Source organism: Electrophorus electricus, chromosome 5 (genome assembly GCF_041902795.1).
Source record: "Electrophorus electricus isolate QZ-2024a chromosome 5, ASM4190279v1, whole genome shotgun sequence".
Taxonomy (NCBI): domain Eukaryota; kingdom Metazoa; phylum Chordata; class Actinopteri; order Gymnotiformes; family Gymnotidae; genus Electrophorus; species Electrophorus electricus.
In genome coordinates, this window is record NC_137501.1 from 20,790,898 (window position 1) to 20,817,862 (window position 26,965).

At 39.7% G+C, this 26,965-nt stretch overlaps 9 non-coding genes and 1 pseudogene across 9 annotated transcripts; 9 read left to right on the forward strand and 1 right to left on the reverse strand.

Moving 5' to 3' along the window:
* The window catches only part of LOC145657974 (uncharacterized), a 164,929-nt pseudogene that overhangs the window by 68,837 nt on the left and 69,127 nt on the right, over positions 1 to 26,965 (reverse strand).
* trnaf-gaa (transfer RNA phenylalanine (anticodon GAA)) lies at positions 5,040 to 5,112 on the forward strand. The gene has a single exon. It is a non-coding gene; the product is annotated as a tRNA-Phe (tRNA).
* Positions 7,271 to 7,343, forward strand: trnaf-gaa (transfer RNA phenylalanine (anticodon GAA)). The gene has a single exon. It is a non-coding gene; the product is annotated as a tRNA-Phe (tRNA).
* trnaf-gaa (transfer RNA phenylalanine (anticodon GAA)) lies at positions 9,449 to 9,521 on the forward strand. Its single transcript has one exon. It is a non-coding gene; the product is annotated as a tRNA-Phe (tRNA).
* On the forward strand, positions 11,679 to 11,751 carry trnaf-gaa (transfer RNA phenylalanine (anticodon GAA)). Its single transcript has one exon. It is a non-coding gene; the product is annotated as a tRNA-Phe (tRNA).
* On the forward strand, positions 13,842 to 13,914 carry trnaf-gaa (transfer RNA phenylalanine (anticodon GAA)). The gene has a single exon. It is a non-coding gene; the product is annotated as a tRNA-Phe (tRNA).
* Positions 18,722 to 18,794, forward strand: trnaf-gaa (transfer RNA phenylalanine (anticodon GAA)). The gene has a single exon. It is a non-coding gene; the product is annotated as a tRNA-Phe (tRNA).
* trnaf-gaa (transfer RNA phenylalanine (anticodon GAA)) lies at positions 21,134 to 21,206 on the forward strand. The gene has a single exon. It is a non-coding gene; the product is annotated as a tRNA-Phe (tRNA).
* On the forward strand, positions 23,594 to 23,666 carry trnaf-gaa (transfer RNA phenylalanine (anticodon GAA)). Its single transcript has one exon. It is a non-coding gene; the product is annotated as a tRNA-Phe (tRNA).
* trnaf-gaa (transfer RNA phenylalanine (anticodon GAA)) lies at positions 26,012 to 26,084 on the forward strand. The gene has a single exon. It is a non-coding gene; the product is annotated as a tRNA-Phe (tRNA).

Here is a 26,965-nt window from a genome sequence, read left to right on the forward strand (position 1 = left end):
TGACTGCGCTGTGAGGTCCTGCCGAGTGGTCCATGGATTTCACAGTGGTAAAGTCATTGTGTTCTGTGTGTATGCAATATTGTAAATGGGATTACATTTATTGGTAGCATTTTCATCGTAAGGAGGCAAATGCACATGCGGTCTAGCCGAAATAGCTCAGCTGGGAGAGCGTTAGACTGAAGATTTAAAGGTCCCTGTTTCAATCCTGGGTGTCGGCAACTGTGCGGTACTGATTTCCTCTTCCGATGGTGTGCTTTTTTTTATGTGTACTTCATAAACCTTTACGTTCTTTTACTAAAAAATGATTGCGACGTTGCTGTTTTTATGCAATCGGAAGTGTACTTCATAAACCTTTACCTTCTTTTACTAAAAAATGATTGCGACGTTTCTGTTTTTATGCTATCAGAAGTTTTCATGGCGTAATAGGACTAAAGACTTTGAATTCAGTGACCCTATTTAAAATTTCCTGAAACTTGCAATATCTTATCATATGTTTCATCACTGCACATAGAGGCGCTTGAAGAGTGGCTTCTGCACAAACGCTTTTGAAATGTAGCTCATTAGTTGTAAGCTGGACAAGGGAAGGGTCGGCGTCAACTTGCATGTATGCTTGGTACAATATTATAGGAATCCTGTTTCACAGCACTCCTATGTTTTCATGGAATGGGGCCTACTTCAGCTAGCTTTGGCTCATGGACAGGCTTTGTTCTACCTAAACAGGTGATGTAAAGAAGTCATTTGCTTCCTAAAGTTCTTGAAAATCACACTCTACCAAGAGGCATCGCATAATGGCAAAAAAACAAAACATTGTACACTAAATACAGCAACCAACATACTTATCCTTAATGTGTACCACTGCAGAAGAGATGCACTGTAGATTTTGAATTCTAAAGACATTGAGCATCATACTTATCCTTAACGTGTAACACTGCAGAAGAGATGTACTGGAGAATCCGGACAATGATCCCACTACCTCTCTCATTGCATAATGTGAAAACACCTTCCAAAATATTGTATTCTAACAACAGTGAGCAACACACTCATCCGAAGAGTGTATCAATGCTGCTAAGACACACTGGAGAAGGTAGACATCCATGCCACTAACTGTCGCATGTTAAGCAAGCGCTCTACCACTTGAGCCAAGAAGAATGAAAGAGGTTTTATTGGAGTCGCATTCAAAGAGTCACATTTAGAATCTCAAGATAGGTTCACAAACGAAAGTTTATTTATTTTATTAACCAATTTCCAAAGCTATTTTCACCTCTACTATACAATATTTGATATTATATAATATATACAATATGTCTATTGTGGTCAATCCCAATTATTTGAGCACTAAGCTAGAACTGTTCACTGCCATCAAAATTATTTTGACTTCCTATTAAAAGTTTCCTCTTATCCAGCCCAGAAACATTCAAATGAATAGATTCATTTGTGAACTTATGTTAAGTCCACAAGAGGGCAAGTGTAGTTTTCAGAGTGAATAAGGCCTATCCCATTTCTGGGGTGCATGAGACTCTATTAAGACTCTTCTATGACTGCATGCACCTATCAATGCAGCTGTAAATACTGCTTCCTTCCTGCATGCTCCCTGCCTCCTTCCCTGCCTGACACTGACACTCAACATAAATGCAGTTAACATGTTTTGATTCATAAAAGACATTCTGCTGGTGACTTAGAAAGTGCTTTCAATCTAGAGTATCTGTTAAATTATAGCAGCTTCTCCTACCCAAAGCAGGTGATTATAAGGGTTAAAGCCTCAGGAGCATTATTTTACATTTAGGAAACCCTACAAACTTGCGAATGAATCTGACATTGCAGTCAACCAGTTTCCTTTGTACAGGTGATGAGGAATGAGCTGTTGATTTTGGTGTGTTTTCACCCTCACAATTGATGTCAGTTTGGTGTGTTTACACCCTCATGCCGGACCACCAATGCCAATTCAACATGTATTACAAGCTCAAAATATGACTGATGAGGACTAACTAGGCTCAACGTTGTGGAACACTCCACACTGATGATGGGCATTAGGCAGTCACCAACACTCTCCAATGGCGTGATGGTATGGGAGAGTTATTTTCTTTTGTGCAGGCAGTGTGTTTAACTTCCCATGTTAAAAGCATAAGTTCTCAATTTCCATTTGAATACCCCAACATTAAACAGCAATATGGGACACACACACACACACACACACACACACACACACACACACACACACACACACACACAGACACATAAGCCCTTCTTTCACACAAGTTCAAACTTGTTTCCTGTGCCCTGTGTGCTTTGGTTTTTCTCGTTGGATTATTCTATGCTTGGTTAAGGTAGTTTCTGAGTTTACTTACTTTTGCCATAGATTCTGTAAAATTCAAGGCTAATTATCTGAACCTAGTTGTTAGTTGCTTGTTAGCTGTAATTACTCACTACAGGTGTAGTTTCGCCCTGTGCACCTCAAGGCATGACTGCGCTGTGAGGTCCTGCCGAGTGGTCCATGGATTTCACAGTGGTAAAGTCATTGTGTTCTGTGTGTATGCAATATTGTAAATGGGATTACATTTATTGGTAGCATTTTCATCGTAAGGAGGCAAATGCACATGCGGTCTAGCCGAAATAGCTCAGCTGGGAGAGCGTTAGACTGAAGATTTAAAGGTCCCTGTTTCAATCCTGGGTGTCGGCAACTGTGCGGTACTGATTTCCTCTTCCGATGGTGTGCTTTTTTTTATGTGTACTTCATAAACCTTTACGTTCTTTTACTAAAAAATGATTGCGACGTTGCTGTTTTTATGCAATCGGAAGTGTACTTCATAAACCTTTACCTTCTTTTACTAAAAAATGATTGCGACGTTTCTGTTTTTATGCTATCAGAAGTTTTCATGGCGTAATAGGACTAAAGACTTTGAATTCAGTGACCCTATTTAAAATTTCCTGAAACTTGCAATATCTTATCATATGTTTCATCACTGCACATAGAGGCGCTTGAAGAGTGGCTTCTGCACAAACGCTTTTGAAATGTAGCTCATTAGTTGTAAGCTGGACAAGGGAAGGGTCGGCGTCAACTTGCATGTATGCTTGGTACAATATTATAGGAATCCTGTTTCACAGCACTCCTATGTTTTCATGGAATGGGGCCTACTTCAGCTAGCTTTGGCTCATGGACAGGCTTTGTTCTACCTAAACAGGTGATGTAAAGAAGTCATTTGCTTCCTAAAGTTCTTGAAAATCACACTCTACCAAGAGGCATCGCATAATGGCAAAAAAACAAAACATTGTACACTAAATACAGCAACCAACATACTTATCCTTAATGTGTACCACTGCAGAAGAGATGCACTGTAGATTTTGAATTCTAAAGACATTGAGCATCATACTTATCCTTAACGTGTAACACTGCAGAAGAGATGTACTGGAGAATCCGGACAATGATCCCACTACCTCTCTCATTGCATAATGTGAAAACACCTTCCAAAATATTGTATTCTAACAACAGTGAGCAACACACTCATCCGAAGAGTGTATCAATGCTGCTAAGACACACTGGAGAAGGTAGACATCCATGCCACTAACTGTCGCATGTTAAGCAAGCGCTCTACCACTTGAGCCAAGAAGAATGAAAGAGGTTTTATTGGAGTCGCATTCAAAGAGTCACATTTAGAATCTCAAGATAGGTTCACAAACGAAAGTTTATTTATTTTATTAACCAATTTCCAAAGCTATTTTCACCTCTACTATACAATATTTGATATTATATAATATATACAATATGTCTATTGTGGTCAATCCCAATTATTTGAGCACTAAGCTAGAACTGTTCACTGCCATCAAAATTATTTTGACTTCCTATTAAAAGTTTCCTCTTATCCAGCCCAGAAACATTCAAATGAATAGATTCATTTGTGAACTTATGTTAAGTCCACAAGAGGGCAAGTGTAGTTTTCAGAGTGAATAAGGCCTATCCCATTTCTGGGGTGCATGAGACTCTATTAAGACTCTTCTATGACTGCATGCACCTATCAATGCAGCTGTAAATACTGCTTCCTTCCTGCATGCTCCCTGCCTCCTTCCCTGCCTGACACTGACACTCAACATAAATGCAGTTAACATGTTTTGATTCATAAAAGACATTCTGCTGGTGATTTAGAAAGTGCTTTCAATCTAGAGTATCTGTTAAATTATAGCAGCTTCTCCTACCCAAAGCAGGTGATTATAAGGGTTAAAGCCTCAGGAGCATTATTTTACATTTAGGAAACCCTACAAACTTGCGAATGAACCTGACATTGCAGTCAACCAGTTTCCTTTGTACAGGTGATGAGGAATGAGCTGTTGATTTTGGTGTGTTTTCACCCTCAAAATTGATGTCAGTTTGGTGTGTTTACACCCTCATGCCGGACCACCAATGCCAATTCAACATGTATTACAAGCTCAAAATATGACTGATGAGGACTAACTAGGCTCAACGTTGTGGAACACTCCACACTGATGATGGGCATTAGGCAGTCACCAACACTCTCCAATGGCGTGATGGTATGGGAGAGTTATTTTATTTTCTGCAGGCAGTGTGTTTAACTTCCCATGTTAAAAGCATAAGTTCTCAATTTCCATTTGAATACCCCAACATTAAACAGCAATATGGGACACACACAAACACACACACACACACACACACAGACACATAAGCCCTTCTTTCACACAAGTTCAAACTTGTTTCCTGTGCCCTGTGTGCTTTGGTTTTTCTCGTTGGATTATTCTATGCTTGGTTAAGGTAGGTTCTGAGTTTACTTACTTTTGCCTTAGATTCTGTAAAATTCAAGGCTAATTATCTGAACCTAGTTGTTAGTTGCTTGTTAGCTGTAATTACTCACTACAGGTGTAGTTTCGCCCTGTGCACCTCAAGGCATGACTGCGCCGTGAGGTCCTGCCGAGTGGTCCATGGATTTCACAGTGGTAAAGTCATTGTGTTCTGTGTGTATGCAATATTGTAAATGGGATTACATTTATTGGTAGCATTTTCATCGTAAGGAGGCAAATGCACATGCGGTCTAGCCGAAATAGCTCAGCTGGGAGAGCGTTAGACTGAAGATCTAAAGGTCCCTGGTTCAATCCCGGGTTTCGGCAACTGTGCGGTACTGATTTCCTCTTCCGATGGTGTGCTTTTTTTTATGTGTACTTCATAAACCTTTACGTTCTTTTACTAAAAAATGATTGCGACGTTGCTGTTTTTATGCAATCGGAAGTGTACTTCATAAACCTTTACCTTCTTTTACTAAAAAATGATTGCGACGTTGCTGTTTTTATGCTATCAGAAGTTTTCATGGCGTAATAGCACTAAAGACTTTGTATTCAGTGACCCTATTTAAAATTTCCTGAAACTTGCAATATCTTATCATATGTTTCATCACTGCACATAGAGGCGCTTGAAGAGTGGCTTCTGCACAAACGCTTTTGAAATGTAGCTCATTAGTTGTAAGCTGGACAAGGGAAGGGTCGGCGTCAACTTGCATGTATGCTTGGTACAATATTATAGGAATCCTGTTTCACAGCACTCCTATGTTTTCATGGAATGGGGCCTACTTCAGCTAGCTTTGGCTCATGGACAGGCTTTGTTCTACCTAAACAGGTGATGTAAAGAAGTCATTTGCTTCCTAAAGTTCTTGAAAATCACACTCTACCAAGAGGCATCGCATAATGGCAAAAAAACAAAACATTGTACACTAAATACAGCAACCAACATACTTATCCTTAATGTGTACCACTGCAGAAGAGATGCACTGTAGATTTTGAATTCTAAAGACATTGAGCATCATACTTATCCTGAACGTGTAACACTGCAGAAGAGACGTACTGGAGAATGCGGACAATGATCCCACTACCTCTCTCATTGCATAATGTGAAAACACCTTCCAAAATATTGTATTCTAACAACAGTGAGCAACACACTCATCCGAAGAGTGTATCAATGCTGCTAAGACACACTGGAGAAGGTAGACATCCATGCCACTAACTGTCGCATGTTAAGCAAGCGCTCTACCACTTGAGCCAAGAAGAATGAAAGAGGTTTTATTGGAGTCACATTCAAAGAGTCACATTTAGAATCTCAAGATAGGTTCACAAACGAAAGTTTATTTATTTTATTAACCAATTTCCAAAGCTATTTTCACCTCTACTATACAATATTTGATATTATATAATATATACAATATGTCTATTGTGGTCAATCCCAATTATTTGAGCACTAAGCTAGAACTGTTCACTGCCATCAAAATTATTTTGACTTCCTATTAAAAGTTTCCTCTTATCCAGCCCAGAAACATTCAAATGAATAGATTCATTTGTGAACTTATGTTAAGTCCACAAGAGGGCAAGTGTAGTTTTCAGAGTGAATAAGGCCTATCCCATTTCTGGGGTGCATGAGACTCTATTAAGACTCTTCTATGACTGCATGCACCTATCAATGCAGCTGTAAATACTGCTTCCTTCCTGCATGCTCCCTGCCTCCTTCCCTGCCTGACACTGACACTCAACATAAATGCAGTTAACATGTTTTGATTCATAAAAGACATTCTGCTGGTGATTTAGAAAGTGCTTTCAATCTAGAGTATCTGTTAAATTATAGCAGCTTCTCCTACCCAAAGCAGGTGATTATAAGGGTTAAAGCCTCAGGAGCATTATTTTACATTTAGGAAACCCTACAAACTTGCGAATTAACCTGACATTGCAGTCAACCAGTTTCCTTTGTGCAGGTGATGAGGAATGAGCTGTTGATTTTGGTGTGTTTTCACCCTCAAAATTGATGTCAGTTTGGTGTGTTTACACCCTCATGCCGGACCACCAATGCCAATTCAACATGTATTACAAGCTCAAAATATGACTGATGAGGACTAACTAGGCTCAACGTTGTGGAACACTCCACACTGATGATGGGCATTAGGCAGTCACCAACACTCTCCAATGGCGTGATGGTATGGGAGAGTTATTTTATTTTCTGCAGGCAGTGTGTTTAACTTCCCATGTTAAAAGCATAAGTTCTCATTTTCCATTTGAATACCCCAACATTAAACAAGCAATATGGGACACACACACACACACACACACACACACACACACACACACATACACACACACACACACACACACACACACACACACACACACACACACACACACACACAAGCCCTTCTTTCACACAAGTTCAAGCTTGTTTCCTGTGCCCTGTGTGCTTTGGTTTTTCTCGTTGGATTATTGTCTGCTTGGAGGCAAATGCACATGCGGTCTATCTGAAATAGCTCAGCTGGGAGAGCGTTAGACTGAAGATCTAAAGGTCCCTGGTTCAATCCCGGGTTTCGGCAACTGTGCGGTACTGATTTCCTCTTCCGATGGTGTGCTTTTTTTTATGTGTACTTCATAAACCTTTACGTTCTTTTACTAAAAAATGATTGCGACGTTGCTGTTTTTATGCAATCGGAAGTGCACTTCATAAACCTTTACCTTCTTTTACTAAAAAATGATTGCGACGTTGCTGTTTTTATGCTATCAGAAGTTTTCATGGCGTAATAGCACTAAAGACTTTGTATTCAGTGACCCTATTTAAAATTTCCTGAAACTTGCAATATCTTATCATATGTTTCATCACTGCACATAGAGGCGCTTGAAGAGTGGCTTCTGCACAAACGCTTTTGAAATGTAGCTCATTAGTTGTAAGCTGGACAAGGGAAGGGTCGGCGTCAACTTGCATGTATGCTTGGTACAATATTATAGGAATCCTGTTTCACACCACTCCTATGTTTTCATGCAATGGGGCCTACTTCAGCTAGCTTTGGCTCATGGATGGGCTTTGTTCTACCAAAACAGGTGATGTAAAGAAGTCATTTGCTTCCTAAAGTTCTTGAAAATCACACTCTACCAAGAGGCATCGCATAATGGCAAAAAAACAAAACATTGTACACTAAATACAGCAACCAACATACTTATCCTTAATGTGTCCCACTGCAGAAGAGAGGCACTGGAGATTTTGAATTCTAAAGACATTGAGCATCATACTTATCCTTAACGTGTAACACTGCAGAAGAGACGTACTGGAGAATGCGGACAATGATCCCACTACCTCTCTAATTGCATAATGTGAAAACACCTTCCAAAATATTGTATTCTAACAACAGTGAGCAACACACTCATCCGAAGAGTGTATCAATGCTGCTAAGACACACTGGAGAAGGTAGACATCCATGCCACTAACTGTCGCATGTTAAGCAAGCGCTCTAGCACTTGAGCCAAGAAGAATGAAAGTATTTTTATTGGAGTCACATTCAAAGAGTCACATTTAGAATCTCAAGATAGGTTCACAAACGAAAGTTTATTTATTTTATTAACCAATTTCCAAAGCTATTTTCACCTCTACTATTCAACATATGATATTATATAATATATACAATATGTCTATTGTGGTCAATCCCAATTATTTGAGCACTAAGCTAGAACTGTTCACTGCCATCAAAATTATTTTGACTTCCTATTAAAAGTTTCCTCTTATCCAGCCCAGAAACATTCAAATGAATAGATTCATTTGTGAACTTATGTTAAGTCCACAAGAGGGCAAGTGTAGTTTTCAGAGTGAATAAGGCCTATCCCATTTCTGGGGTGCATGAGACTCTATTAAGACTCTTCTATGACTGCATGCACCTATCAATGCAGCTGTAAATACTGCTTCCTTCCTGCATGCTCCCTGCCTCCTTCCCTGCCTGACACTGACACTCAACATAAATGCAGTTAACATGTTTTGATTCATAAAAGACATTCTGCTGGTGACTTAGAAAGTGCTTTCAATCTAGAGTATCTGTTAAATTATAGCAGCTTCTCCTACCCAAAGCAGGTGATTATAAGGGTTAAAGCCTCAGGAGCATTATTTTACATTTAGGAAACCCTACAAACTTGCGAATGAACCTGACATTGCAGTCAACCAGTTTCCTTTGTACAGGTGATGAGGAATGAGCTGTTGATTTTGGAGTGTTTTCACCCTCAAAATTGATGTCAGTTTGGTGTGTTTACACCCTCATGCCGGACCACCAATGCCAATTCAACATGTATTACAAGCTCAAAATATGACTGATGAGGACTAACTAGGCTCAACGTTGTGGAACACTCCACACTGATGATGGGCATTAGGCAGTCACCAACACGCTCCAATGGCGTGATGGTATGGGAGAGTTATTTTCTTTTGTGCAGGCAGTGTGTTTAACTTCCCATGTTAAAAGCATAAGTTCTCAATTTCCATTTGAATATCCCAACATTAAACAGCAATATGGGACACACACACACACACACACACACACACACACACACACACACACACAAGCCCTTCTTTCACACAAGTTCAAACTTGTTTCCTGTGCCCTGTGTGCTTTGGTTTTTCTCGTTGGATTATTCTCTGCTTGGAGGCAAATGCAGATGAGGTCTAGCCGAAATAGCTCAGCTGGGAGAGCGTTAGACTGAAGATCTAAAGGTCCCTGGTTCAATCCCGGGTTTCGGCAACTGTGCGGTGCTGATTTCCTCTTCCGATGGTGTGCTTTTTTTTATGTGTACTTCATAAACCTTTACGTTCTTTTACTAAAAAATGATTGCGACGTTGCTGTTTTTATGCAATCGGAAGTGTACTTCATAAACCTTTACCTTCTTTTACTAAAAAATGATTGCGACGTTTCTGTTTTTATGCTATCAGAAGTTTTCATGGCGTAATAGGACTAAAGACTTTGAATTCAGTGACCCTATTTAAAATTTCCTGAAACTTGCAATATCTTATCATATGTTTCATCACTGCACATAGAGGCGCTTGAAGAGTGGCTTCTGCACAAACGCTTTTGAAATGTAGCTCATTAGTTGTAAGCTGGACAAGGGAAGGGTCGGCGTCAACTTGCATGTATGCTTGGTACAATATTATAGGAATCCTGTTTCACAGCACTCCTATGTTTTCATGGAATGGGGCCTACTTCAGCTAGCTTTGGCTCATGGACAGGCTTTGTTCTACCTAAACAGGTGATGTAAAGAAGTCATTTGCTTCCTAAAGTTCTTGAAAATCACACTCTACCAAGAGGCATCGCATAATGGCAAAAAACCAAAACATTGTACACTAAATACAGCAACCAACATACTTATCCTTAATGTGTACCACTGCAGAAGAGATGCACTGTAGATTTTGAATTCTAAAGACATTGAGCATCATACTTATCCTTAACGTGTAACACTGCAGAAGAGACGTACTGGAGAATGCGGACAATGATCCCACTACCTCTCTCATTGCATAATGTGAAAACACCTTCCAAAATATTGTATTCTAACAACAGTGAGCAACACACTCATCCGAAGAGTGTATCAATGCTGCTAAGACACACTGGAGAAGGTAGACATCCATGCCACTAACTGTCGCATGTTAAGCAAGCGCTCTACCACTTGAGCCAAGAAGAATGAAAGAGGTTTTATTGGAGTCACATTCAAAGAGTCACATTTAGAATCTCAAGATAGGTTCACAAACGAAAGTTTATTTATTTTATTAACCAATTTCCAAAGCTATTTTCACCTCTACTATACAATATTTGATATTATATAATATATACAATATGTCTATTGTGGTCAATCCCAATTATTTGAGCACTAAGCTAGAACTGTTCACTGCCATCAAAATTATTTTGACTTCCTATTAAAAGTTTCCTCTTATCCAGCCCAGAAACATTCAAATGAATAGATTCATTTGTGAACTTATGTTAAGTCCACAAGAGGGCAAGTGTAGTTTTCAGAGTGAATAAGGCCTATCCCATTTCTGGGGTGCATGAGACTCTATTAAGACTCTTCTATGACTGCATGCACCTATCAATGCAGCTGTAAATACTGCTTCCTTCCTGCATGCTCCCTGCCTCCTTCCCTGCCTGACACTGACACTCAACATAAATGCAGTTAACATGTTTTGATTCATAAAAGACATTCTGCTGGTGATTTAGAAAGTGCTTTCAATCTAGAGTATCTGTTAAATTATAGCAGCTTCTCCTACCCAAAGCAGGTGATTATAAGGGTTAAAGCCTCAGGAGCATTATTTTACATTTAGGAAACCCTACAAACTTGCGAATGAACCTGACATTGCAGTCAACCAGTTTCCTTTGTACAGGTGATGAGGAATGAGCTGTTGATTTTGGTGTGTTTTCACCCTCAAAATTGATGTCAGTTTGGTGTGTTTACACCCTCATGCCGGACCACCAATGCCAATTCAACATGTATTACAAGCTCAAAATATGACTGATGAGGACTAACTAGGCTCAACGTTGTGGAACACTCCACACTGATGATGGGCATTAGGCAGTCACCAACACGCTCCAATGGCGTGATGGTATGGGAGAGTTATTTTCTTTTGTGCAGGCAGTGTGTTTAACTTCCCATGTTAAAAGCATAAGTTCTCAATTTCCATTTGAATATCCCAACATTAAACAGCAATATGGGACACACACACACACACACACACACACACACACACACACACACACACACACACACACACACACACACACACACACACACACACACACACACACACACACAAGCCCTTCTTTCACACAAGTTCAAACTTGTTTCCTGTGCCCTGTGTGCTTTGGTTTTTCTCGTTGGATTATTCTCTGCTTGGAGGCAAATGCAGATGAGGTCTAGCCGAAATAGCTCAGCTGGGAGAGCGTTAGACTGAAGATCTAAAGGTCCCTGGTTCAATCCCGGGTTTCGGCAACTGTGCGGTGCTGATTTCCTCTTCCGATGGTGTGCTTTTTTTTATGTGTACTTCATAAACCTTTACGTTCTTTTACTAAAAAATGATTGCGACGTTGCTGTTTTTATGCAATCGGAAGTGTACTTCATAAACCTTTACCTTCTTTTACTAAAAAATGATTGCGACGTTTCTGTTTTTATGCTATCAGAAGTTTTCATGGCGTAATAGGACTAAAGACTTTGAATTCAGTGACCCTGTTTAAAATTTCCTGAAACTTGCAATATCTTATCATATGTTTCATCACTGCACATAGAGGCGCTTGAAGAGTGGCTTCTGCACAAACGCTTTTGAAATGTAGCTCATTAGTTGTAAGCTGGACAAGGGAAGGGTCGGCGTCAACTTGCATGTATGCTTGGTACAATATTATAGGAATCCTGTTTCACAGCACTCCTATGTTTTCATGGAATGGGGCCTACTTCAGCTAGCTTTGGCTCATGGACAGGCTTTGTTCTACCTAAACAGGTGATGTAAAGAAGTCATTTGCTTCCTAAAGTTCTTGAAAATCACACTCTACCAAGAGGCATCGCATAATGGCAAAAAACCAAAACATTGTACACTAAATACAGCAACCAACATACTTATCCTTAATGTGTACCACTGCAGAAGAGATGCACTGTAGATTTTGAATTCTAAAGACATTGAGCATCATACTTATCCTTAACGTGTAACACTGCAGAAGAGACGTACTGGAGAATGCGGACAATGATCCCACTACCTCTCTCATTGCATAATGTGAAAACACCTTCCAAAATATTGTATTCTAACAACAGTGAGCAACACACTCATCCGAAGAGTGTATCAATGCTGCTAAGACACACTGGAGAAGGTAGACATCCATGCCACTAACTGTCGCATGTTAAGCAAGCGCTCTACCACTTGAGCCAAGAAGAATGAAAGAGGTTTTATTGGAGTCACATTCAAAGAGTCACATTTAGAATCTCAAGATAGGTTCACAAACGAAAGTTTATTTATTTTATTAACCAATTTCCAAAGCTATTTTCACCTCTACTATACAATATTTGATATTATATAATATATACAATATGTCTATTGTGGTCAATCCCAATTATTTGAGCACTAAGCTAGAACTGTTCACTGCCATCAAAATTATTTTGACTTCCTATTAAAAGTTTCCTCTTATCCAGCCCAGAAACATTCAAATGAATAGATTCATTTGTGAACTTATGTTAAGTCCACAAGAGGGCAAGTGTAGTTTTCAGAGTGAATAAGGCCTATCCCATTTCTGGGGTGCATGAGACTCTATTAAGTCTCTTCTATGACTGCATGCACCTATCAATGCAGCTGTAAATACTGCTTCCTTCCTGCATGCTCCCTGCCTCCTTCCCTGCCTGACACTGACACTCAACATAAATGCAGTTAACATGTTTTGATTCATAAAAGACATTCTGCTGGTGATTTAGAAAGTGCTTTCAATCTAGAGTATCTGTTAAATTATAGCAGCTTCTCCTACCCAAAGCAGGTGATTATAAGGGTTAAAGCCTCAGGAGCATTATTTTACATTTAGGAAACCCTACAAACTTGCGAATGAACCTGACATTGCAGTCAACCAGTTTCCTTTGTACAGGTGATGAGGAATGAGCTGTTGATTTTGGTGTGTTTTCACCCTCAAAATTGATGTCAGTTTGGTGTGTTTACACCCTCATGCCGGACCACCAATGCCAATTCAACATGTATTACAAGCTCAAAATATGACTGATGAGGACTAACTAGGCTCAACGTTGTGGAACACTCCACACTGATGATGGGCATTAGGCAGTCACCAACACTCTCCAATGGCGTGATGGTATGGGAGAGTTATTTTCTTTTGTGCAGGCAGTGTGTTTAACTTCCCATGTTAAAAGCATAAGTTCTCATTTTCCATTTGAATACCCCAACATTAAACAAGCAATATGGGACACACACACACACACACACACACCCACACAAGCCCTTCTTTCACACAAGTTCAAACTTGTTTCCTGTGCCCTGTGTGCTTTGGGTTTTCTCGTTGGATTATTCTCTGCTTGGAGGCAAATGCAGATGAGGTCTAGCCGAAATAGCTCAGCTGGGAGAGCGTTAGACTGAAGATCTAAAGGTCCCTGGTTCAATCCCGGGTTTCGGCAACTGTGCGGTGCTGATTTCCTCTTCCGATGGTGTGCTTTTTTTTATGTGTACTTCATAAACCTTTACGTTCTTTTACTAAAAAATGATTGCGACGTTGCTGTTTTTATGCAATCGGAAGTGTACTTCATAAACCTTTACCTTCTTTTACTAAAAAATGATTGCGACGTTGCTGTTTTTATGCTATCGGAAGTATTCATGGCGTAATAGCACTAAAGACTTTGAATTCAGTGACCCTATTTAAAATTTCCTGAAACTTGCAATATCTTATCATATGTTTCATCACTGCACATAGAGGCGCTTGAAGAGTGGCTTCTGCACAAACGCTTTTGAAATGTAGCTCATTAGTTGTAAGCTGGACAAGGGAAGGGTCGGCATCAACTTGCATGTATGCTTGGTACAATATTATAGGAATCCTATTTCACACCACTCCTATGTTTTCATGGAATGGGGCCTACTTCAGCTAGCTTTGGCTCATGGATGGGCTTTGTTCTACCAAAACAGGTGATGTAAAGAAGTCATTTGCTTCCTAAAGTTCTTGAAAATCACACTCTACCAAGAGGCATCGCATAATGGCAAAAAAACAAAACATTGTACACTAAATACAGCAACCAACATACTTATCCTTAATGTGTACCACTGCAGAAGAGATGCACTGTAGATTTTGAATTCTAAAGACATTGAGCATCATACTTATCCTTAACGTGTAACACTGCAGAAGAGACGTACTGGAGAATGCGGACAATGATCCCACTACCTCTCTCATTGCATAATGTGAAAACACCTTCCAAAATATTGTATTCTAACAACAGTGAGCAACACACTCATCCGAAGAGTGTATCAATGCTGCTAAGACACACTGGAGAAGGTAGACATCCATGCCACTAACTGTCGCATGTTAAGCAAGCGCTCTACCACTTGAGCCAAGAAGAATGAAAGAGGTTTTATTGGAGTCACATTCAAAGAGTCACATTTAGAATCTCAAGATAGGTTCACAAACGAAAGTTTATTTATTTTATTAACCAATTTCCAAAGCTATTTTCACCTCTACTATACAATATTTGATATTATATAATATATACAATATGTCTATTGTGGTCAATCCCAATTATTTGAGCACTAAGCTAGAACTGTTCACTGCCATCAAAATTATTTTGACTTCCTATTAAAAGTTTCCTCTTATCCAGCCCAGAAACATTCAAATGAATAGATTCATTTGTGAACTTATGTTAAGTCCACAAGAGGGCAAGTGTAGTTTTCAGAGTGAATAAGGCCTATCCCATTTCTGGGGTGCATGAGACTCTATTAAGACTCTTCTATGACTGCATGCACCTATCAATGCAGCTGTAAATACTGCTTCCTTCCTGCATGCTCCCTGCCTCCTTCCCTGCCTGACACTGACACTCAACATAAATGCAGTTAACATGTTTTGATTCATAAAAGACATTCTGCTGGTGATTTAGAAAGTGCTTTCAATCTAGAGTATCTGTTAAATTATAGCAGCTTCTCCTACCCAAAGCAGGTGATTATAAGGGTTAAAGCCTCAGGAGCATTATTTTACATTTAGGAAACCCTACAAACTTGCGAATGAACCTGACATTGCAGTCAACCAGTTTCCTTTGTACAGGTGATGAGGAATGAGCTGTTGATTTAGGTGTTTTCACCCTCAAAATTGATGTCAGTTTGGTGTGTTTACACCCTCATGCCGGACCACCAATGCCAATTCAACATGTATTACAAGCTCAAAATATGACTGATGAGGACTAACTAGGCTCAACGTTGTGGAACACTCCACACTGATGATGGGCTATAGGCAGTCACCAACACTCTCCAATGGCGTGATGGTATGGGAGAGTTATTTTATTTTCTGCAGGCAGTGTGTTTAACTTCCCATGTTAAAAGCATAAGTTCTCATTTTCCATTTGAATACCCCAACATTAAACAAGCAATATGGGACACACACACACACACACACACACACACACACACACACACACAAGCCCTTCTTTCACACAAGTTCAAACTTGTTTCCTGTGCCCTGTGTGCTTTGGTTTTTCTCGTTGGATTATTCTCTGCCTGGTTAAGGTAGGTTCTGAGTTTACTTACTTTTGCCTTAGATTCTGTAAAATTCAAGGCTAATTATCTGAACCTAGTTGTTAGTTGCTTGTTAGCTGTAATTACTCACTACAGGTGTAGTTTCGCCCTGTGCACCTCAAGGCATGACTGCGCCGTGAGGTCCTGCCGATTGGTCCATGGATTTCACAGTGGTAAAGTCATTGTGTTCTGTGTGTATGCAATATTGTAAATGGGATTACATTTATTGGTAGCATTTTCATCGTAAGGAGGCAAATGCACATGCGGTCTGGCAGAAATAGCTCAGCTGGGAGAGCGTAAGACAGAAGATCTAAAGGTCCCTGGTTCAATCCCGGGTTTCGGCAACTGTGCGGTACTGATTTCCTCTTCCGATGGTGTGCTTTTTTTTATGTGTACTTCATAAACCTTTACGTTCTTTTACTAAAAAATGATTGCGACGTTGCTGTTTTTATGCAATCGGAAGTGTACTTCATAAACCTTTACCTTCTTTTACTAAAAAATGATTGCGACGTTGCTGTTTTTATGCTATCGGAAGTTTTCATGGCGTAATAGCACTAAAGACTTTGAATTCAGTGACCCTATTTAAAATTTCCTGAAACTTGCAATATCTTATCATATGTTTCATCACTGCACATAGAGGCGCTTGAAGAGTGGCTTCTGCACAAACGCTTTTGAAATGTAGCTCATTAGTTGTAAGCTGGACAAGGGAAGGGTCGGCGTCAACTTGCATGTATGCTTGGTACAATATTATAGGAATCCTGTTTCACACCACTCCTATGTTTTCATGGAATGGGGCCTACTTCAGCTAGCTTTGGCTCATGGACGGGCTTTGTTCTACCAAAACAGGTGATGTAAAGTTGTCATTTGCTTCCTAAAGTTCTTGAAAATCACACTCTACCAAGAGGCATCGCATAATGGCAAAAAAACAAAACATTGTACACTAAATACAGCAACCAACATACTTATCCTTAATGTGTACCACTGCAGAAGAGATGCACTGGAGATTTTGAATTCTAAAGACATTGAGCATCATACTTATCCTTAACGTGTAACACTGCAGAAGAGACGTACTGGAGAATGCGGACAATGATCCCACTACCTCTCTCATTGCATAATGTGAAAACACCTTCCAAAATATTGTATTCTAACAACAGTGAGCAACACACTCATCCGAAGAGTGTATCAATGCTGCTAAGACACACTGGAGAAGGTAGACATCCATGCCACTAACTGTCGCATGTTAAGCAAGCGCTCTACCACTTGAGCCAAGAAGAATGAAAGTATTTTTATTGGAGTCACATTCAAAGAGTCACATTTAGAATCTCAAGATAGGTTCACAAACGAAAGTTTATTTATTTTATTAACCAATTTCCAAAGCTATTTTCACCTCTACTATACAACATATTATATTATATAATATATACAATATGTCTATTGTGGTCAATCCCAATTATTTGAGCACTAAGCTAGAACTGTTCACTGCCATCAAAATTATTTTGACTTCCTATTAAAAGTTTCCTCTTATCCAGCCCAGAAACATTCAAATGAATAGATTCATTTGTGAACTTATGTTAAGTCCACAAGAGGGCAAGTGTAGTTTTCAGAGTGAATAAGGCCTATCCCATTTCTGGGGTGCATGAGACTCTATTAAGACTCTTCTATGACTGCATGCACCTATCAATGCAGCTGTAAATACTGCTTCCTTCCTGCATGCTCCCTGCCTCCTTCCCTGCCTGACATTGACACTCAACATAAATGCAGTTAACATGTTTTGATTCATAAAAGACATTCTGCTGGTGATTTAGAAAGTGCTTTCAATCTAGAGTATCTGTTAAATTATAGCAGCTTCTCCTACCCAAAGCAGGTGATTATAAGGGTTAAAGCCTCAGGAGCATTATTTTACATTTAGGAAACCCTACAAACTTGCGAATGAACCTGACATTGCAGTCAACCAGTTTCCTTTGTACAGGTGATGAGGAATGAGCTGTTGATTTAGGTGTGTTTTCACCCTCAAAATTGATGTCAGTTTGGTGTGTTTACACTCTCATGCCGGACCACCAATGCCAATTCAACATGTATTACAAGCTCAAAATATGACTGATGAGGACTAACTAGGCTCAACGTTGTGGAACACTCCACACTGATGATGGGCATTAGTCAGTCACCAACACTCTCCAATGGCGTGATGGTATGGGAGAGTTATTTTATTTTCTGCAGGCAGTGTGTTTAACTTCCCATGTTAAAAGCATAAGTTCTCATTTTCCATTTGAATACCCCAACATTAAACAAGCAATATGGGACACACACACACACACACACACACACACACACACACACACACACACACAAGCCCTTCTTTCACACAAGTTCAAACTTGTTTCCTGTGCCCTGTGTGCTTTGGTTTTTCTCGTTGGATTATTCTCTGCCTGGTTAAGGTAGGTTCTGAGTTTACTTACTTTTGCCTTAGATTCTGTAAAATTCAAGGCTAATTATCTGAACCTAGTTGTTAGTTGCTTGTTAGCTGTAATTACTCACTACAGGTGTAGTTTCGCCCTGTGCACCTCAAGGCATGACTGCGCCGTGAGGTCCTGCCGATTGGTCCATGGATTTCACAGTGGTAAAGTCATTGTGTTCTGTGTGTATGCAATATTGTAAATGGGATTACATTTATTGGTAGCATTTTCATCGTAAGGAGGCAAATGCACTTGCGGTCTGGCAGAAATAGCTCAGCTGGGAGAGCGTTAGACAGAAGATCTAAAGGTCCCTGGTTCAATCCCGGGTTTCGGCAACTGTGCGGTACTGATTTCCTCTTCCGATGGTGTGCTTTTTTTTATGTGTACTTCATAAACCTTTACGTTCTTTTACTAAAAAATGATTGCGACGTTGCTGTTTTTATGCAATCGGAAGTGTACTTCATAAACCTTTACCTTCTTTTACTAAAAAATGATTGCGACGTTGCTGTTTTTATGCTATCGGAAGTTTTCATGGCGTAATAGCACTAAAGACTTTGAATTCAGTGACCCTATTTAAAATTTCCTGAAACTTGCAATATCTTATCATATGTTTCATCACTGCACATAGAGGCGCTTGAAGAGTGGCTTCTGCACAAACGCTTTTGAAATGTAGCTCATTAGTTGTAAGCTGGACAAGGGAAGGGTCGGCGTCAACTTGCATGTATGCTTGGTACAATATTATAGGAATCCTGTTTCACACCACTCCTATGTTTTCATGGAATGGGGCCTACTTCAGCTAGCTTTGGCTCATGGACGGGCTTTGTTCTACCAAAACAGGTGATGTAAAGTTGTCATTTGCTTCCTAAAGTTCTTGAAAATCACACTCTACCAAGAGGCATCGCATAATGGCAAAAAAACAAAACATTGTACACTAAATACAGCAACCAACATACTTATCCTTAATGTGTACCACTGCAGAAGAGATGCACTGGAGATTTTGAATTCTAAAGACATTGAGCATCATACTTATCCTTAACGTGTAACACTGCAGAAGAGACGTACTGGAGAATGCGGACAATGATCCCACTACCTCTCTCATTGCATAATGTGAAAACACCTTCCAAAATATTGTATTCTAACAACAGTGAGCAACACACTCATCCGAAGAGTGTATCAATGCTGCTAAGACACACTGGAGAAGGTAGACATCCATGCCACTAACTGTCGCATGTTAAGCAAGCGCTCTACCACTTGAGCCAAGAAGAATGAAAGTATTTTTATTGGAGTCACATTCAAAGAGTCACATTTAGAATCTCAAGATAGGTTCACAAACGAAAGTTTATTTATTTTATTAACCAATTTCCAAAGCTATTTTCACCTCTACTATACAACATATTATATTATATAATATATACAATATGTCTATTGTGGTCAATCCCAATTATTTGAGCACTAAGCTAGAACTGTTCACTGCCATCAAAATTATTTTGACTTCCTATTAAAAGTTTCCTCTTATCCAGCCCAGAAACATTCAAATGAATAGATTCATTTGTGAACTTATGTTAAGTCCACAAGAGGGCAAGTGTAGTTTTCAGAGTGAATAAGGCCTATCCCATTTCTGGGGTGCATGAGACTCTATTAAGACTCTTCTATGACTGCATGCACCTATCAATGCAGCTGTAAATACTGCTTCCTTCCTGCATGCTCCCTGCCTCCTTCCCTGCCTGACACTGACACTCAACATAAATGCAGTTAACATGTTTTGATTCATAAAAGACATTCTGCTGGTGATTTAGAAAGTGCTTTCAATCTAGAGTATCTGTTAAATTATAGCAGCTTCTCCTACCCAAAGCAGGTGATTATAAGGGTTAAAGCCTCAGGAGCATTATTTTACATTTAGGAAACCCTACAAACTTGCGAATGAACCTGACATTGCAGTCAACCAGTTTCCTTTGTACAGGTGATGAGGAATGAGCTGTTGATTTAGGTGTGTTTTCACCCTCAAAATTGATGTCAGTTTGGTGTGTTTACACCCTCATGCCGGACCACCAATGCCAATTCAACATGTATTACAAGCTCAAAATATGACTGATGAGGACTAACTAGGCTCAACGTTGTGGAACACTCCACACTGATGATGGGCATTAGGCAGTCACCAACACTCTCCAATGGCGTGATGGTATGGGAGAGTTATTTTATTTTCTGCAGGCAGTGTGTTTAACTTCCCATGTTAAAAGCATAAGTTCTCATTTTCCATTTGAATACCCCAACATTAAACAAGCAATATGGGACACACACACACACACAAGCCCTTCTTTCACACAAGTTCAAACTTGTTTCCTGTGCCCTGTGTGCTTTGGTTTTTCTCGTTGGATTATTCTCTGCCTGGTTAAGGTAGGTTCTGAGTTTACTTACTTTTGCCTTAGATTCTGTAAAATTCAAGGCTAATTATCTGAACCTAGTTGTTAGTTGCTTGTTAGCTGTAATTACTCACTACAGGTGTAGTTTCGCCCTGTGCACCTCAAGGCATGACTGCGCCGTGAGGTCCTGCCGATTGGTCCATGGATTTCACAGTGGTAAAGTCATTGTGTTCTGTGTGTATGCAATATTGTAAATGGGATTACATTTATTGGTAGCATTTTCATCGTAAGGAGGCAAATGCACATGCGGTCTGGCAGAAATAGCTCAGCTGGGAGAGCGTTAGACAGAAGATCTAAAGGTCCCTGGTTCAATCCCGGGTTTCGGCAACTGTGCGGTACTGATTTCCTCTTCCGATGGTGTGCTTTTTTTTATGTGTACTTCATAAACCTTTACGTTCTTTTACTAAAAAATGATTGCGACGTTGCTGTTTTTATGCAATCGGAAGTGTACTTCATAAACCTTTACCTTCTTTTACTAAAAAATGATTGCGACGTTGCTGTTTTTATGCTATCGGAAGTTTTCATGGCGTAATAGCACTAAAGACTTTGAATTCAGTGACCCTATTTAAAATTTCCTGAAACTTGCAATATCTTATCATATGTTTCATCACTGCACATAGAGGCGCTTGAAGAGTGGCTTCTGCACAAACGCTTTTGAAATGTAGCTCATTAGTTGTAAGCTGGACAAGGGAAGGGTCGGCGTCAACTTGCATGTATGCTTGGTACAATATTATAGGAATCCTGTTTCACACCACTCCTATGTTTTCATGGAATGGGGCCTACTTCAGCTAGCTTTGGCTCATGGACGGGCTTTGTTCTACCAAAACAGGTGATGTAAAGTTGTCATTTGCTTCCTAAAGTTCTTGAAAATCACACTCTACCAAGAGGCATCGCATAATGGCAAAAAAACAAAACATTGTACACTAAATACAGCAACCAACATACTTATCCTTAATGTGTACCACTGCAGAAGAGATGCACTGGAGATTTTGAATTCTAAAGACATTGAGCATCATACTTATCCTTAACGTGTAACACTGCAGAAGAGACGTACTGGAGAATGCGGACAATGATCCCACTACCTCTCTCATTGCATAATGTGAAAACACCTTCCAAAATATTGTATTCTAACAACAGTGAGCAACACACTCATCCGAAGAGTGTATCAATGCTGCTAAGACACACTGGAGAAGGTAGACATCCATGCCACTAACTGTCGCATGTTAAGCAAGCGCTCTACCACTTGAGCCAAGAAGAATGAAAGTATTTTTATTGGAGTCACATTCAAAGAGTCACATTTAGAATCTCAAGATAGGTTCACAAACGAAAGTTTATTTATTTTATTAACCAATTTCCAAAGCTATTTTCACCTCTACTATACAACATATTATATTATATAATATATACAATATGTCTATTGTGGTCAATCCCAATTATTTGAGCACTAAGCTAGAACTGTTCACTGCCATCAAAATTATTTTGACTTCCTATTAAAAGTTTCCTCTTATCCAGCCCAGAAACATTCAAATGAATAGATTCATTTGTGAACTTATGTTAAGTCCACAAGAGGGCAAGTGTAGTTTTCAGAGTGAATAAGGCCTATCCCATTTCTGGGGTGCATGAGACTCTATTAAGACTCTTCTATGACTGCATGCACCTATCAATGCAGCTGTAAATACTGCTTCCTTCCTGCATGCTCCCTGCCTCCTTCCCTGCCTGACACTGACACTCAACATAAATGCAGTTAACATGTTTTGATTCATAAAAGACATTCTGCTGGTGACTTAGAAAGTGCTTTCAATCTAGAGTATCTGTTAAATTATAGCAGCTTCTCCTACCCAAAGCAGGTGATTATAAGGGTTAAAGCCTCAGGAGCATTATTTTACATTTAGGAAACCCTACAAACTTGCGAATGAACCTGACATTGCAGTCAACCAGTTTCCTTTGTACAGGTGATGAGGAATGAGCTGTTGATTTTGGTGTGTTTTCACCCTCAAAATTGATGTCAGTTTGGTGTGTTTACACCCTCATGCCGGACCACCAATGCCAATTCAACATGTATTACAAGCTCAAAATATGACTGATGAGGACTAACTAGGCTCAACGTTGTGGAACACTCCACACTGATGATGGGCATTAGGCAGTCACCAACACTCTCCAATGGCGTGATGGTATGGGAGAGTTATTTTCTTTTGTGCAGGCAGTGTGTTTAACTTCCCATGTTAAAAGCATAAGTTCTCATTTTCCATTTGAATACCCCAACATTAAACAAGCAATATGGGACACACACACACACACACACACACACACACACACACACACACACACACACACACACACACACACAAGCCCTTCTTTCACACAAGTTCAAACTTGTTTCCTGTGCCCTGTGTGCTTTGGTTTTTCTCGTTGGATTATTCTCTGCTTGGTTAAGGTAGGTTCTGAGTTTACTTACTTTTGCCTTAGATTCTGTAAAATTCAAGGCTACTTATCTGAACCTAGTTGTTAGTTGCTTGTTAGCTGTAATTACTCACTACAGGTGTAGTTTCGCCCTGTGCACCTCAAGGCATGACTGCGCCGTGAGGTCCTGCCGAGTGGTCCATGGATTTCACAGTGGTAAAGTCATTGTGTTCTGTGTGTATGCAATATTGTAAATGGGATTACATTTATTGGTAGCATTTTCATCGTAAGGAGGCAAATGCCCATGCGGTCTAGCCAAAATAGCTCAGCTGGGAGAGCGTTAGACTGAAGATCTAAAGGTCCCTGGTTCAATCCCGGGTTTCGGCGACTGTGTGGTACTGATTTCCTCTTCCGATGGTGTGCTTTTTTTTATGTGTACTTCATAAACCTTTACGTTCTTTTACTAAAAATTGATTGCGACGTTGCTGTTTTTATGCAATCGGAAGTGTACTTCATAAACCTTTACCTTCTTTTACTAAAAAATGATTGCGACGTTGCTGTTTTTATGCTATCGGAAGTTTTCATGGCGTAATAGCACTAAAGACTTTGAATTCAGTGACCCTATTTAAAATTTCCTGAAACTTGCAATATCTTATCATATGTTTCATCACTGCACATAGAGGCGCTTGAAGAGTGGCTTCTGCACAAACGCTTTTGAAATGTAGCTCATTAGTTGTAAGCTGGACAAGGGAAGGGTCCGCATCAACTTGCATGTATGCTTGGTACAATATTATAGGAATCCTGTTTCACACCACTCCTATGTTTTCATGGAATGGGGCCTACTTCAGCTAGCTTTGGCTCATGGATGGGAATTGTTATACCAAAACAGGTGATGTAAAGAAGTCATTTGCTTCCTAAAGTTCTTGAAAATCACACTCTACCAAGAGGCATCGCATAATGGCAAAAAAACAAAACATTGTACACTAAATACAGCAACCAACATACTTATCCTTAATGTGTACCACTGCAGAAGAGATGCACTGGAGATTTTGAATTCTAAAGACATTGAGCATCATACTTATCCTTAACGTGTAACACTGCAGAAGAGACGTACTGGAGAATGCGGACAATGATCCCACTACCTCTCTCATTGCATAATGTGAAAACACCTTCCAAAATATTGTATTCTAACAACAGTGAGCAACACACTCATCCGAAGAGTGTATCAATGCTGCTAAGACACACTGGAGAAGGTAGACATCCATGCCACTAACTGTCGCATGTTAAGCAAGCGCTCTACCACTTGAGCCAAGAAGAATGAAAGTATTTTTATTGGAGTCACATTCAAAGAGTCACATTTAGAATCTCAAGATAGGTTCACAAACGAAAGTTTATTTATTTTATTAACCAATTTCCAAAGCTATTTTCACCTCTACTATACAACATATGATATTATATAATATATACAATATGTCTATTGTGGTCAATCCCAATTATTTGAGCACTAAGCTAGAACTGTTCACTGCCATCAAAATTATTTTGACTTCCTATTAAAAGTTTCCTCTTATCCAGCCCAGAAACATTCAAATGAATAGATTCATTTGTGAACTTATGTTAAGTCCACAAGAGGGCAAGTGTAGTTTTCAGAGTGAATAAGGCCTATCCCATTTCTGGGGTGCATGAGACTCTATTAAGACTCTTCTATGACTGCATGCACCTATCAATGCAGCTGTAAATACTGCTTCCTTCCTGCATGCTCCCTGCCTCCTTCCCTGCCTGACACTGACACTCAACATAAATGCAGTTAACATGTTTTGATTCATAAAAGACATTCTGCTGGTGACTTAGAAAGTGCTTTCAATCTAGAGTATCTGTTAAATTATAGCAGCTTCTCCTACCCAAAGCAGGTGATTATAAGGGTTAAAGCCTCAGGAGCATTATTTTACATTTAGGAAACCCTACAAACTTGCGAATGAACCTGACATTGCAGTCAACCAGTTTCCTTTGTACAGGTGATGAGGAATGAGCTGTTGATTTAGGTGTGTTTTCACCCTCAAAATTGATGTCAGTTTGGTGTGTTTACACCCTCATGCCGGACCACCAATGCCAATTCAACATGTATTACAAGCTCAAAATATGACTGATGAGGACTAACTAGGCTCAACGTTGTGGAACACTCCACACTGATGATGGGCATTAGGCAGTCACCAACACTCTCCAATGGCGTGATGGTATGGGAGAGTTATTTTCTTTTGTGCAGGCAGTGTGTTTAACTTCCCATGTTAAAAGCATAAGTTCTCATTTTCCATTTGAATACCCCAACATTAAACAAGCAATATGGGACACACACACACACACACACACAAGCCCTTCTTTCACACAAGTTCAAACTTGTTTCCTGTGCCCTGTGTGCTTTGGTTTTTCTCGTTGGATTATTCTCTGCTTGGTTAAGGTAGGTTCTGAGTTTACTTACTTTAGCCTTAGATTCTGTAAAATTCAAGGCTAATTATCTGAACCTAGTTGTTAGTTGCTTGTTAGCTGTAATTACTCACTACAGGTGTAGTTTCGCCCTGTGCACCTCAAGGCATGACTGCGCCGTGAGGTCCTGCCGAGTGGTCCATGGATTTCACTGTGGTAAAGTCATTGTGTTCTGTGTGTATGCAATATTGTAAATGGGATTACATTTATTGGTAGCATTTTCATCGTAAGGAGGCAAATGCACATGCGGTCTAGCCGAAATAGCTCAGCTGGGAGCGCGTTAGACTGAAGATCTAAAGGTCCCTGGTTCAATCCCGGGTTTCGGCAACTGTGCGGTGCTGATTTCCTCTTCCGATGGTGTGCTTTTTTTTATGTGTACTTCATAAACCTTTACGTTCTTTTACTAAAAAATGATTGCGACGTTGCTGTTTTTATGCAATCGGAAGTGTACTTCATAAACCTTTACCTTCTTTTACTAAAAAATGATTGCGACGTTGCTGTTTTTATACTATCGGAAGTTTTCATGGCGTAATAGCACTAAAGAATTTGAATTCAGTGACCCTATTTAAAATTTCCTGAAACTTGCAATATCTTATCATATGTTTCATCACTGCACATAGAGGTGCTTGAAGAGTGGCTTCTGCACAAACGCTTTTGAAATGTAGCTCATTAGTTGTAAGCTGGACAAGGGAAGGGTCGGCGTCAACTTGCATGTATGCTTGGTACAATATTATAGGAATCCTGTTTCACACCACTCCTATGTTTTCATGGAATGGGGCCTACTTCAGCTAGCTTTGGCTCATGGACGGGCTTTGTTCTACCAAAACAGGTGATGTAAAGAAGTCATTTGCTTCCTAAAGTTCTTGAAAATCACACTCTACCAAGAGGCATCGCATAATGGCAAAAAAACAAAACATTGTACACTAAATACAGCAACCAACATACTTATCCTTAATGTGTACCACTGCAGAAGAGATGCACTGGAGATTTTGAATTCTAAAGACATTGAGCATCATACTTATCCATAACGTGTAACACTGCAGAAGAGACGTACTGGAGAATGCGGACAATGATCCCACTACCTCTCTCATTGCATAATGTGAAAACACCTTCCAAAATATTGTATTCTAACAACAGTGAGCAACACACTCATCCGAAGAGTGTATCAATGCTGCTAAGACACACTGGAGAAGGTAGACATCCATGCC